The sequence below is a fragment of the Dasypus novemcinctus genome, chromosome 12 (genome assembly GCF_030445035.2).
Source record: "Dasypus novemcinctus isolate mDasNov1 chromosome 12, mDasNov1.1.hap2, whole genome shotgun sequence".
NCBI classification, from domain to species: domain Eukaryota; kingdom Metazoa; phylum Chordata; class Mammalia; order Cingulata; family Dasypodidae; genus Dasypus; species Dasypus novemcinctus.
Window position 1 is genome coordinate 23,962,726 of NC_080684.1, and position 14,895 is coordinate 23,977,620.

Below are 14,895 nucleotides of genomic sequence, written 5' to 3' on the forward strand. Positions count from 1 at the left end.
TTTTAAAAAAATTTACATGTTCTCTTAGTGAGATGCACAACATTATCAACTATTCATATGAAAAATGAACTTACAAGCATGACTTGAGAAGAGTTCAATGCAAGCTATTTTCAAGACATGTTGAGAAAATTAATGGGACTGAAATACAGATTATTTTAAAGACAAACAAGCATTTGAAAATGCCCAGTTCATTCATCTTTACTTTTTAAATGTTTCTTCATACGTATACTTAGTTGAAAACAATGCTACTCCTTTGATTGAGTCCATGAAGACTTTCTTAACTAATTGTTCCTCAGGGTATAAATAAAGGAGTTCAATGTAGGTGAAATAGATGAAATGAGCAATGAAACCACTTTATTAATGTTTATTTCGTCCTTTGCTGTAGGATTCATATAGATGAAAATGCATGTGCCATGGGTGATGGAAACGACAATCATGTGGGAAGAACAAGTCGAAAAGGCCTTCTTCTTTTGCTGGACAGAGGGGAATCTAAAATTGTCCTGATGATGTAAGTGTATGACAGAACTACACAAGTCAGAGTCATATTCGGGGTCAGCACAGCACAGATTATCACTGTCTGTTCTATGCACCGCGTGTCTGAGCATACATTTTCACTAGGGTAAATGCATCACAGGCAAAATAGTCAATGAAGTTAGTCACAAAATTCCAGTTTTAAGCCCAGGCTAAGTGGTGGGATTATTACACACAAACCGGCCATCCAACAACAGACAGCAGGACTCCTGCAGACTCCATTGCTCATGATGGTCAAGTATTGTAGGTGGTTGCAGATGGCCACATAGTGGTCATAGGACATGGCAGCAAGGAGAGAAAAAAATTTGGTTACTCCAAAGATGTCAATAAAAAAGACTTGGATGACACAAGCATTGTAGGTAATGACCTTGTCACCTGTTGCTAAATTTATACAAGTATCTGGGAATACATGCAGATGTGAAGGAGACCTCCAAGCAGGAAAAATCTCGTACGAAAACATACATGGGTGTTTTAAGATGGGAACCCACAAGCGTGAGTATGATGATGGCCAGGTTCCCAGTTACACTCATTATGTATGTGAGAAATAGACATATAAAAGGCAGAATCTGCAAAGGAGGGTCATCTGTCAGTCCCAGCAGAATGAATGTGGTTATTGTACTGTTTCTCATCACTGACTTCTCACTTCTGTTCAATCTGCATGTGCTATTCAGAGACATTTTCTTATACATTATTTTTACTGTTATAAAATTCTACATATTCACTATGTTGTTCCCTACTATATTTTAAAAATTTGCCTTTAAGTTCTGTTCTCTGCTTAGGATTTCTCCAGTGATGGAAATAAATTAGTCTGATGATGCATAATATTATGGGAATAATGCCTTTTGCCTTTCACGAATTCTTCCTTATTTCCAATAAGTCAGAAAATTACATAATAGATTTTATGCTTTTTCTTGGCATTTTTAAAAAAAACAAGCTAATACTTAATAATTTGGACTCATTATACAATCTCTATACAAACTAAGTAGAACTTGGTTCTTTATCTAAAATAAAATTTTTGCATGTTGGTTGTTGTTTAGGACAATCATTTTTTTTTCTTCTTTATTTTCTTTTAAATGTTAAATTAAAAAAAAAATGAGGTCCCCACATACCCGCCACCCCACCCATGCCACCCCTCTCACATCAACAAACGCTTCCATCATTGTGGCATATCCACTGCACCCGGTTAATACATTCTGGAGAACCACTGCAGCACATGGACAGGGGTCCACATTGTAGTCCACACTCTCCCCCAGTCTACCCAGTGGGCCACGACAGGACACACAACGTCCAGCATCCATCCCTGCAGCACCACCTAGGACAACTCCAAATCCTGAAAATGCCCTCACACCATATCTCTTCTTCCCTCTCCCGAACATCAGCAGCCACCATGGCCACCCTCTCCACATCACAACTACGATTTCTTCCCTTACTATTCACAATAGTTCCCCAGCAGAACACCAGTAAGTCCACTCTAATCCATACGCTATTCCTCCATCTTGTGGACCTGGGATGGCTATGTCCAGTCCCCCCTTTACATCAAGAGGGGGTTTAGATTCCACATGGATGATGGATGCAATTCTCCTGCTTGCAGCTTTAGGAACTCTTGGCTTGCTGGTGTGGTAGTTGACCCTCTTCACCTCCCTGTCAGCTGGCCAGGGAAAGCCCAAGAAACCAGAGGTAGGAGCTGCAAGTCTACTGAGGCCCAGGGCCTGGCCATCACAAGGACAGACCAGAGATTCAGGTCTCCTGAGTATACACCAACACAAATGCCAACCACAGGTCTGGTAAAAGTAAGAGAGGAGGCATGTGTAGAAAAGTTATATCTGGAAAGCAGACTTGGCCCAGTGGTTAGGACATCTGTCTACCACATGGGAGGTCCGTGGTTTAAACCCTGGGCCTCCTTTACCCATGTTGAGCTGGCCCTTGAGCAGTGCTGATGCGCACAAGGAGTGCCCGACAATGCAGGGGTGCCCCCTGCGTAGGGGAGCCCCACGAACAAAGAGTGTGCCCTGTAAGGAGAGCAGCCCAGCATGAAAGAAAGTGCAGCCTGCCTAAGAATGGCATTGCCCACATGGAGAGCTGACACAAGATGACGCAACAAAAAGAAACACAGTTTCCTGTGCTACTGACAGCAACGGAAGCAGACAAAAGAAGGCGATGCAGCAAATAGACAGAGAACAGACAACCAGGGCGGGCGGGGGGGAGGGGAGAGAAAGAAATAAAAATAAATAAATCTTTTTAAAAAAAAGAAAAGTTATATCTGATGGAGTCCAACTCCATCACACTCAGGTACACAGACTCCAAAGTAGGGCCAACTGACATGGCCCTGTACTCCTGAGCCATCTGCCTTGACCATAGAACCTGCGGGTTGCTGCACCCCTCAGGAGAACAAGTACCTGGGTTTCCATGTACTTTGGCTGTCTCTGGTACCCTGCTGAGGCATGCATAAGCATCCCCCTTCCCCCCACCCCCCGCCCCATGACCTCCTGACTCTTTTTTGGAGACTCTTAGCCATATAAACTCACTTGTCCTTTCCATTTCCCCCTTTTTATCCAAAGTCAAAAAGCAGTTTTTAACACCTGATATTATATGTAGGGTGAGATATTCTGCCACTCTGAGTTGACCTCTTTGTTCATGGTCTTTTTGTAGTTACATCATCAGCTGGTGCTTGGTAGTGATCCCTCGGTGTCAGGGAGGCTCATCTCTGGGAGTCATGTCCCACACTGGGGGGAATGCAATGTATCTACATGCTGAGTTTGTCTTAGAGAGTGGCCACATTTGAGCAATATGGAGGCTCTTAGGAGGTAACTCTTAGGCGTCCCACAGCTATAGGCCTAGTTCATATTTCAGGCACACAGGTCCGTAATTGGAGCCATCAGTATCAAGGGCTAATCGTTGGACGATCTGTCTTTATTGGTCTTTGCCTTTGCACTTGGGGGATTGTTGTTGTTCCATTGGGAAATGTGATAGAGCTCCCCTGAGTAGGAATTCAGCACTCTCTCATTTGTCGTTTCCAACTGAAACCACTAAGAAAATATCCAAACCTTTCTATGTACCCTGTGTACATGCCCTGGAAAACTCCCTCCCAACCGTGTGCCCCCTACCAATGACACCCCACAGCAGTGCTCCTCCACTGCCATAGTTGAACCTCTCTGTGGTCCAAAACTTCTTCAAAAAGGAAGCCCAATATATTGCCAGGTTCCATTAATAGAAAAAATGGAATATAGTGATGGGTTTAAAGGTTAGATATAGAATACATAGAAATTTAGAAAAATTAAATAAAGGAAAAATATATTGGGGTATCAAAGAAATGAAAAAATGAAAAAGCATTGTTTTTGACATTTTGCCTTTCATCACCGCTACAGGTGTTGCCCTGTATGTACAGTGGCAAGGCAATTTCTTCCATTTCTTCCTCAGTGTCTACCTCCTTTCTTGCTTTTTTTTTTTCCTGATTATTAAGCTTATCTTGACATAAGTTTTAGGTCACAGTAATTCGCATATACAATATATGGTACTCCCACATATCCAACATCAAACCCTTTGTCCCTTCCCCAACAGTGATCTTTTTAAATGTTCATATTATATTTGCCACAGCTAATGTACAGATATTGAAATGATAGCTTTCAAACATGGTTCCATTTGGGTTTACATTATGGTTTATATTTTAGCCTATACAATTTCCTAAATTTTTCGTTATCTTATGGTTTACATTATGGTTTACATTTTAGCCTATAGACTTTTATACATTTTTGGTGTAATGTAACATGACCTATATCCATCATGGCATGACCTTGTGGAACACTTCCATTGTCCCACAGTTACCCTGATTCCATGTATTAAATACATCTTTCCCCCTCCCCTCTGGGCCCACCATGACAATCAGTCTTCATTACTTGAGGGACCATATTCAGAGATACTTGCAAAAATATTGAGGGCTTGACATACTTGACTGCCCTAACCCATTGGGAGCCACTGATTCTCTTAAAAAGATACAATTCCCTCTGTTTGAGAACATTCTCCCCAGGATGTGAGTATATCTTCACCTTCATTCTATGGGTCTCCACCCAATGACATAATCCACTATGACAAAATGAGAACTCACACACTCCCCAGAAACTTGCCCTGTGTCAGATGCCGCCCCCTTAAGCATCCCAAACAGACAACCTTTCATATTACATTCCCTGAAGAGTTTTCTCTGCACCAAAATTTCAACCACATATCTGACAATCTCCCATGATCATGTAATATTTGTCCTTCAATACCTGGGTTGCTTCACTCAACATAAGGTTCCCAAGATTCATCCATGTTATCACATGTGTTTGTACTGTATTTGTTCTGATAGCTGCATAGTATTCCATTGTATGTATATACCACATATTATTTATCCATTCATCTGTTGATGGGTATTTAGGTTGATTTCAACTTTTGGCAATAGTGAATAATGCTACTATGAACATTGGTGTACATATATCAGTTTGGGTCCTTGTTTTCATATCTTCTGGGTATATACCCAGCAGTGGAATTGCTGGGTCATATGGCAAATCTATAGCTAGTTTTTTGAGAAACTGCCAAACGGTCCTCCAGAATGACTGGATCCTTCTGCATTCCCACCAGCAATGGATTAGTGTTCCCATTCCTCCACATTCTCTCCAACAATTGTAGTCTTCTGATTTTTTGATAGCTGCCAGTCTTATGGGAGTAAGATGGTATCATATTGTTGTTTTGATTTGCATTTCCCTAATAGCTTGGGATTTCGAGCATTTTTTCATGTGTTTTTTAGCCATTTGTATATCATCTTTGGAGAAGTGTCTGTTCAAATCGTTTTCCTTTTTTTTAAATGGGTTGTTTGTCTTTTTATTTTCAAGATATAGGAGTTCTTTATATATGCAAGTTATAAGTCTCCTATCAGATATATGGTTACCAAATATTTTCTTCCATTTTGTAGGTTCTCTTTTCACTTTCCTAACAAACTCCTTTGAGATGCAGAAGGCTTTAATTTTGAGGAAGTCCCATTTATCTATTTGTTCTTTTGCTGCTCATGCTTTTGGTGTGAAGGTCATGAAGACGTTTCCTATTACAGGGTCCTGTAGATGCTTCCCTATTTTGCTTTCCAAAGTTTTTATGGTCTTGGTCTTATATTTAGGTCTTTGATCCATTGTGAGTTGATTTTGTAAGTTGGTAATCCTCTTTCATTCTTTTACATATGGATATTCAGTTCTCCACGCACCATTTGTTGAAGAGGCAATCCTCTCCCAGTTGAGAGAGTTTGGTGGCCTTGTCAAATACCATATGGCTATATATTTGAGGATCTATATCAGAACTCTCAATTTGGTTCCATTGGTCAGTGTATCTATCCTTGTGCCAATATCATGCTGTTTTCACTGCTGTAGCTTTGTAGTATGTTTTGAAGTCAGGTAGTGTGATTCTTCCAATTTCATTTTTCTTTTTCAATATGTCTTTGGCTATTTGGGGCCACTTCCTTTCCTAATAAATTTCATATTTAGTTTCTCTAGTTCATTAAAGAATGATGTGTTGATTTTTATTGGGATTGCATTGAATCTGTAGATAAGTTTTGGTAGGGTAGACATCTTAATAAATTTAATCTTCCTATCCATGAAGAGGGAATATTCTTCCATTTATTGAGGTCTTCTTTGATTTCCTTGAACAGTGTTGTGTAGTTTTCTGTGTATAAGTCTTTTACATCTTTAGGTAAATTTATTCCTAGGTATTTGATTATTTAATTTACTATTGGGAATGGCATTTGATTCCTGATTTTCTCCTCAGATTGCTCATTATTGGTGTACAGAAATGCTACTGATTTTTGTGCATTTATCTTGTAACCTGAGACTTTACTGAACTCATTTATAAGTTCTAGAAGGTTTGTTGTAGATTTCTCAGGGTTTTCTATGTATAGAATCATATCATCTGCAAATAGTGAAATTTTGACTTCTTCCTTTCCAATGTGGATGCCTTTTATATCTCGTTCTTGCCTCAGTGTTCGAGCAAGTACTTCTAAGACTATGTTAAATAAGAGAGGTGATAGTGGGCATCCTTGTCTTGTTCCTGATCTTAGAGGGAAAGATTTTAGGATTTCACCATTGTAAATGATGTTAGCTGTGGGTTTTTCATATATACTCTCTATCATGTTCAGAAAGTTTCCTTCTATTCAAATCTTTTGCAGTGTTTTTATCAAGAAAGGGTGCTGTATTTTGTCAAATGTTTTTTCTGCATGTATAGATATGATCATGTGATTTTTTTCCCTTCAATCTGTTTGTACGGTGTATTACATTAATTTTCTTATGCTGAACCATCCCTGCATACCAGGAATGAATCCGCCTTGGTCATGGTGTATAATTTGTTTAATGTGTTTTTGAATATGATTAGCAAATATTTTGTTAAGGATTTTTGTGTCTAGGTTCATTAGAGAGATTGTCCTGTAATTTCCTTTCTTGTGGTGTCTTTATTTCTCTTTGGTACTAGGGTAATGTTGGCATCATAGAAGGAGTTAGGCAATGTTCCTTCTGTTTCAATTTTTTGGAAGAGTTTCAGCAAGATTGGTTTTAGTTCTTTCTGGAATATTCGGTAGAACTCACCTGTGAAGCTGTCTGGCCTAGGGCTCTTCTTAATTGGGAGGTTTTTAATGACTAATTTTATCTCTTTACTTGTGATTGGTTTGTTGAGATCATCAATTTCTTCTTTTGTCAATGTAGGCTGCTTATGTGTTTCTAGGAATTGGTCCATTTACTCTAAATTGTTGTTTTTGTTGGATTATGGTTTTTCAAAGTATACTCTTATGATAGTCTTTATTTCTGTGGGGTAAGTGGTGATATCTCCTTTCTCATTTCTTATTTTGTGTATTTGCATCTTCTCTCTTTTTTCTTTGTTAGTCTTGCTAAGGGTTTGTCAATTTTATTGATCTTCTCAAAGAACCAGCTCTTGATTTTGTTTTATTTTTTCAAGTACTTTCTTATTTTCTATTTCATTTAATTCTGTTCTGATCTTTGTTCTTTCTTTCTCTTCTTTTAGGGTTAGTTTGTTGTTTTTTTCACTAATTCTTCCAACTTTACAATTAGGTCTTCAATTTTTGCTCTTTCTTCTTTTTTGATGTACGAATTTATGGCTATAAATTTCCCTCTCAGTACTGCTTTTGCTGTATCTCATAAGTTTGAATATGTTTTGTTATCAGTTTCCTTAGTTTCAAAGTAATTATTGATTTCTTTTGAGATTTTCTCCTTGACCCACTGTTTTTCTAGGAGTGTGTTGCTTAACTTCCATATCTTGGTGCCAAATCTAGGTCTCTGGCCCTTGCAGATTTCCAGCTTCATTCTACTGTGGTCAGAGAAATTATTTTTTGTGATTTCAATCTTTCTGAATTCATTGACACTTTCTTTATGGCCTAGCATGTATTCTATCTTGGAGAATGACCCATGTGCACTTGAGAAGAATGCATATCCTGCTGTATCTGGGTGTATTGTTCTGTATGTGTCTATTAAGTCCACCTCCTCTAATATATTGTTTAAAGTCTTTGTTTCTTTATTGATTCTCTTTTGAGTTGTTCTGTTCAAAGTTGATAGTGGTGTATTAGATTCCCTCACAATAATTGTAGAGGCATCAATTCCTTTACTTAGTTTTTCCAGTGTTTGCCTCACATATTTGGAGGCACCCTTGTTAGGAGCATAAAGGTTTATGATTATTTTTTCTTCTTGAAAGATTATCCCTTTCACTAATATGTAGTGTCCATCTTTGTCTCTCACAATTTTTTTGCATTCAGTCTATTTTGTCTTATATTAATATAGCTACTCCTGCCCTTTTTTGGTTATTGTTTGCTTGTAAGATTGTTTACCAGCCATTCACTTTCAACCTCCTATAATCCCTGGGTCTAATACATGTTTCTTGTAGACAGAATATAGATGGGTCATATTTTCTTATCCAACCTTCCAGTATGAGTCTTTTGACAGGTGAGTTTAATCCATTGACATTCAGCATTATTACTTTCAAGGAATTACTTATTTTAGCCATGTTTTCTTTGGATTTGTGTTTGTCATATTTTGTTTGATTTTATTTTTCTGTTTTTGTCTTTTTAGTTACTCTTACACTCTCCTCCAACTGTGTCTCCCTTGTTTTTTCTTTCTTCCTGCAGAACTCCCTTTAGTATTTCTTGAAGAGCAGAATTCTTGTTGGCATACTCTCTTAGTTTCTCTTTCTCTGTGAATATTTTGATCTCTCCATCATTTTTGAATCCTAACTTTGCTTGATAGCATATTCGTGGTTGGAATTTTTTTTCTTTTAATACCTTGACTATGTCATACCACTGCCTTCTTGCCTTCATGGTTTCAGATGAGATATCAGCATTTAATCTTATGGATCCTCCTTTGTATGTGATGGTTCTCTTTCCCTTGTTGCTTTCAGTATTTTCTTTTTGTCTTGTGCATTGGATAATTTGACAAGTATATGTCTTTGGGTAGGCCTGTTAGGATTTATGCTGCTAGGGGTGCATTGTGTTTCTTGGACTTGTACATCCATCTCCCTCAATAGGTTTGGGAAGTTTTCAGTCATTATTTCCTCCAACACCCCTTCTGTCCCCTTTCCCTTCTCTTCTTCTCTGGGATGCCTATAATGCATATGTTTGTGCGTTTTGCTTTGTCACTCAGGTCCCTAAGTCCCTGCTGGATTTTTTCTGTCTTTTTGTTGATCAGTTCTACTATCTGTTTGATTTCAGATGCACTGTCTTCCATATCACTAATTCTTTCCTCTGCCTCTGAGTTTGCTGTTATTTGCTGAGGGTGTATTTTTGGTTTCTTGAATTGTGCTGTTCATCACCAACATATCCGTTATATTTTTGCATATGATAGCAATTTCTTCTATATTCTCTCCAAGTGTTTTCTTCATATTCTTAATCTCTTCCTTCACTTCATCAAATTGGTCCTTAATATATATTTTGAGAGTTTTAATTACTTGTCTGATGTTCTGTTCCTCTTCCCTGGTTTTTTGTTAGTTCATTGGATTGGGGCATGTTTTCCTGATTATTGGTTTGGTTTGTAGTTTTTTCTTGTTGTCTGGTCATCATTTTATCTTGATGGGTTTAATCAGTTGCTTAGCTTCTTTGTCTAGTTTGGGGTTTAATTAGTTGTTCTTTTATGTGTGTGTTAAGTCTTCTTTTTGTCACTTTGTTCTTCTTATTCTTTTTCCTTGTTGTTGGCTAAGTTCACTTGAAGGAAAATATTTGGGCCAGAGAAAGCAATAGGAGTAAGAAAAGAAAATGAATAATAGTAGCAGTGATAGTTAATATTAATGGAGGAACCATGTGTGATCTAGGAGAATGGATATTAGACTCATGTAAGGTATGTAAAGTTATAACAATAAAAGTAGAGTACATATAATGAAACAGTGAACTGAATATGGAGAGGAATATAGTGTGAATTAAAAGGCCATTGTGTTCAGGAGATAGGGAAAGAGAAAAGAACAGACAATAATATAAAGAGTGAATATAAGACAGAAAACAGAACAAAGGTATTAGAAATAAAAAGTTAGAAAAATAGGGGGGCAAACAAAGAGAGGTGTAATGTAAGAGAAACAATAAATGATGGAGGATAGAGAGATTTAGAGGAAAGGGGATAGCATTGGTGTCCAAACTCAATATACACAGAAAAGAGGAAATGGAGGATGAGGAAATACAGCAAATGGTAAGTGCTCCCTGCAGCTCCTAATGTAAAAAGAATAAAAAAGAAGAGAAAGAAAGAAAGAAAGAAAAAAAAGTGGGGGAAATGGAGGGGGGAAGCAAGCCAGGAAAAGAGAAGAAAGAAAAAAGAAAGAAAAAAAGGCCTTGGGGGGGATAAAGAGGAAGGAAAAACAAGAAGACAATCCAACAAAACAGTAGACAAAGTTGCAAGCAAGGCCTCTTTGTAGTTAAATAAATGCTTAGGGATCTGACATTTCCCCTTTCTCCCTTCCTCACTTCCTTTTCTCTCAGGCAGGAGGGAAGGTGCCTGAGATGTCCAGTAGGAGATTTAAGTGGGTCCTTGTTGAACCAGCTCTGCACAGAAAATGATGACTCTTAATTTCCAGAGAGAGAGCACTCAAACCTCACCAAGAACCCCAAGTATGCTATTGGAAACTTGGAAAGCATCTCCTATAGTCCCTTTCCTTCAGGTGTGCTATGAGAGGGCTAGCTGATTTTCTGACTCCATCTTGTCCCAGACCAAGTTTCCTATCCCAGAGTGTTTAAGTGAATTGGACTTTCTCAGCAGATTCACCACTCCTTTCTTCCCAGGCTCTCCCCAAGCCAGCCAGTATGCTCCCCCAAGTGCATAAAAAAGGGGAGTGGGGGCCAGAAAATTGAACCTGCACTAGCCTGGCCCCCCAGCTGCACCTCCCACTGAATCCCTCCCACTCACAGAGTCAGTCCAAAACCAGAGGGCTAGGGCAATCCTGGACCTCTGGGAGTGCTGGACTCGGGAAAGGGATGTCTGGGACACTGCAGACTCAGGGTATGTAGGTCTGTGGAACGTGGGCTACTGGGGCTTAGGGGACGCAGACCTGGGGACCACACATCTGGGGATCACAGGGCCAAGGAATACCACCACACAACTAACAGTTCTCAGGGAACACCATGGTAGCCAGCCCTAGGGGGAAGGGTCCTTCCTCCCACAGCCTCCAACCTCCATACTTGCAACCTACAATTCTACCTTTAGCAAGCACTACCTCTGTCACTGTCTCTCCAAATCAATGTCGACACTCCTCCTGCCTTGCAAGCCCCCAAAACAACCTGCTCTGGCAAGACTCCAACCCCACGTGGCTGCCTCGTTGCAGGAAAGACTGTGAGGGGCACTCACTCAGATTCCATCTTGCCCTGCCTCTGTCTGAATTTCAATTCTCTTATAAAGGACATCAGGAATAGTATTATGACCCATCCTGATTGATGTGGGCCACACTTTAACTGAGGTAACTCATCAAAAGTCCTTCTCACAATGGGTTCACACAGACAGGAATGCATTAAATGTAAGAACGTATTTTCTGGGTTACATACAGTTTCAAACTACCACACAATATAGAAGAAAGAAAATAATGGAATGAGTTTTGGGCATGTTTATTTTGAATTGTATCTAAATACAAAAGTGCTAAGCAATGCCAACTCCTTTACTTGGGGACCTGCCTAATTTCCCCAATAGTCTGTTTGTTGTGATGAAGGTGCATTTTCCACTTACTCTCTTTTTTATATTAAAGACAGACCTTTCCAGGGTCCTTTCTGGGTGTCCTTTTATACTAAACTCAATAAAATTATGAGGTCTGAAGTTACTGCTGACTCTCAACTTTGTGTAGTTGCAGAAAATTGTTTTTATTATAAAGATCCTGAGATTTTATCCACAAATATCTATTTAAAAATAATGTTAATGTGGTTACATACATAAAACTCAAAATTTCTCATTTGTCTATATATCTACCTGTATGTGAATACTACATTTTTATGAAACTTGTAGCTTTTCAATAAGTTTTGAAATTGGGAAGCATTAGATTCCTAACTTTGACCATCTTTTCCAAGATTGATTTTCCTATTTAGGACTTCTTGCAATTCTTTATTTGATGATTAGCTTTCCCATATCTTCAAAACAAGTTGCTGACTTTTTGATAGAGACTATGTTGAATCTGGAGATCTCATTGGGTAGTGATGGCACCTTAATTTTAATATTCCAATCCATGAATATGGGATGTCTCTGCCATTTCTTTATTTCTTCCTTAATTTCTTTCAGCAGTGTATTACAGTTTTCATTCTGCAAGTCTTTCACCTCTTTATTTAAATTTATTCCTGGATATTTTTTTCTTTTAGCTACTACTCAAAATGGAATTATTTTCTAATTTCCCTCTTGGATTGTTCATTGTGGGTATGAAGAAAACATAAATTGGCATGTTAATATTACACATCAATATTTTGCCAAATTTCTTTATTACCACTACTTTTTAAAAATTCTTTTGAACATTCTATAAAAAGGATCAGATCATTTATGATTAGAGACAGTTTAACTTCTCCCTTTCCAATTTGGGTATCTTTTATTTTATTTCCTTGACTAATTACTCTTTATATGACTTCTAATATCATATTGAATAGCAGTGCTGAAAGAAGTATCTTAATTTTATTCTTGGTCTGAGGGAGGAAGCTCTGAATCTTTCACCATTGAGTGTAATATTAGCCATGGGTCTTACATGAATTTCCTTTATCCTCTTGAGAATATTTTTATAATATTTTTTCATGAAAGTGTGTTGAATTTTGCAAAGTTCTTTGTCTGTATCAATTGAAATGATTGTTGTTATTTTTCCTTCATTCTCTTAATGTGGTGTACTAATTTATTCATTTTCATAGTTTGAACCATCTTTGCAGTCCTGTGATAAATATAATTTGATTATGGTGTATAATCCTTTTACTATGCCATTGCTTTAGACTTGCTAGTATTTTGAGCATTTTGTATCTATATTCATATGGGAAAATGGTTTTTAGTTTTCTTGTGATGTCTTTATCTGCTTTAGTATTAGATTATTATTGGTCTCATTGGATGAGTTAGGAATATTTTCTTCATCTTAAATATTTCAGAATAGTTTGTGGGGGACTGGTTTTTAATTCTTCTTTGAATATTTGGGTGATTTCGCTTGTGAATGCTTCTGGCACTGAACTCTTCTTTTTGGGAGGTGTTTTGATTACTGAATCAACCTCTTTATATGTTATAGTTTTGTTGAGATCTCAATTTCTTCTTGAGTTAGTTTAGGTAAGTTATGTATTTCTAGCAATTTGTCCCTTTCCTCTAAATTATCCATTTGTTGGTTTACAATTGTTATAGTCCTCTCATATATTCTTTTTTTCATTGTTTTTTTTAATCATAATCATCTTTATTGAGGTGAAATCCTCAAATATTAAACTCACCATTTTAAATTGTACAATTCAATGGCATTTAGTACAGTGGCAATATTATACAACCATCACCACTACTAGTCCCATAACAGTTTCATCACCACAAAAGGAAGCCCCATACACACTACATCACCATTATGTTTTTAAGATTTACTTACTTCATATGTATAAGTATTGAATATTTTCTTTTGTTAATATTTCACAATTTACTTATCAATTTTACTGAGTTATTTTGTAAATTTCTATTTATCAATAATGCTGTAATAAAGATTTTTCTTCCCATATTCTTGTGCAAGTTAGGAAGAGTTTCACTAGAGTGTATGCCCTAAAGGATAATTTCTGGATTGTAAGATACATGCACACATATTTTACTCCAAAATGTATAGGAGTATGCTTCTGTTCCTCCTCTCTCACCCTTCGTGCTATTGTTGTCATAGATTTACTTCTACGTATATTATAAACCCAAATACACTATAATTACATTTGCTTTAAATAGATAATTATGTTTTTTTAATTTTTAAAAATTAGAACAGTTGTAGCTTTACAGAAAAATCATGCAGAGTTCAGTTCCCATATACCCTTCCCCCCTGTTGTTTTCCTTATTATTTACATTTTGCATTAATGTGGTATCTTTGTTACATTGGAAATATTATTATTATTATTATAGTATTAATGTACTTCAAAGTTTGTTATGGCTCACTCTTTGTGTTGTACAATTCTATTCTGGTAACATATATACAACCAAAAATTAATCATTTCAACTGCTTTCAAGTATACAATTCAGTGATGTTAATCACATTCACAAGGTTGTGCTACCATCACCCCTATCCATTACCAAAATTTTTCCATCATCTCAAACATAAAATCTGTACCAATTGGGAACTATCTTCCCTGATCCCCACACCCATCACTGCCCCTGAGATTTCTAATAGACAACTATTTTTTAAAAATTTTATTATCTTTTTTAATACATAAATCATACAAAATGTTCCAATAAAAAAATATAAGAGGTTCCCATATACCCCACTCCCAAACCCCCCAATCCTCCCACATTGACAAATTCTTTCATTAGTGTGGTACATTCATTGCATTTGAAGAGTAAATTTTGGAACATTGCTACAGCATGGATTATAGTTTATGTTGTAGTTTACACTCTCTCTCATTGGGTTATGGCAGGATATATAATGTCCTGTATCCGTCCTTGCAATATCATTCAGGACAACACCAAGTTCCAAAAATGCCCTAATACCACACCTCTTTTTCCCTATCCCTGCCTTCAGGAATGACCAAGACCACTGTCTCCACATCAGTGATATAATTTCTTCCATTGCTAGAATCACAATAATTCTCTAGTAGAATACCAGTAAGTCCATTCTAATCCATATTTTATTTCTCAATCCTGAGGACCTGGGGAAAGTGATGTCCACTCCACCTCTAAATTAAAAGAAAGCTTGCTTAGATCCCAC

The 14,895-nt window shown here is 37.3% G+C and overlaps 1 pseudogene; it reads right to left on the reverse strand.

Annotated features, from left to right (window-relative positions):
• Positions 1–281: 281 nt before the first annotated feature.
• On the reverse strand, positions 282–1,160 carry LOC139440089 (olfactory receptor 6C68-like; annotated as a pseudogene).
• Positions 1,161–14,895: the final 13,735 nt, after the last annotated feature.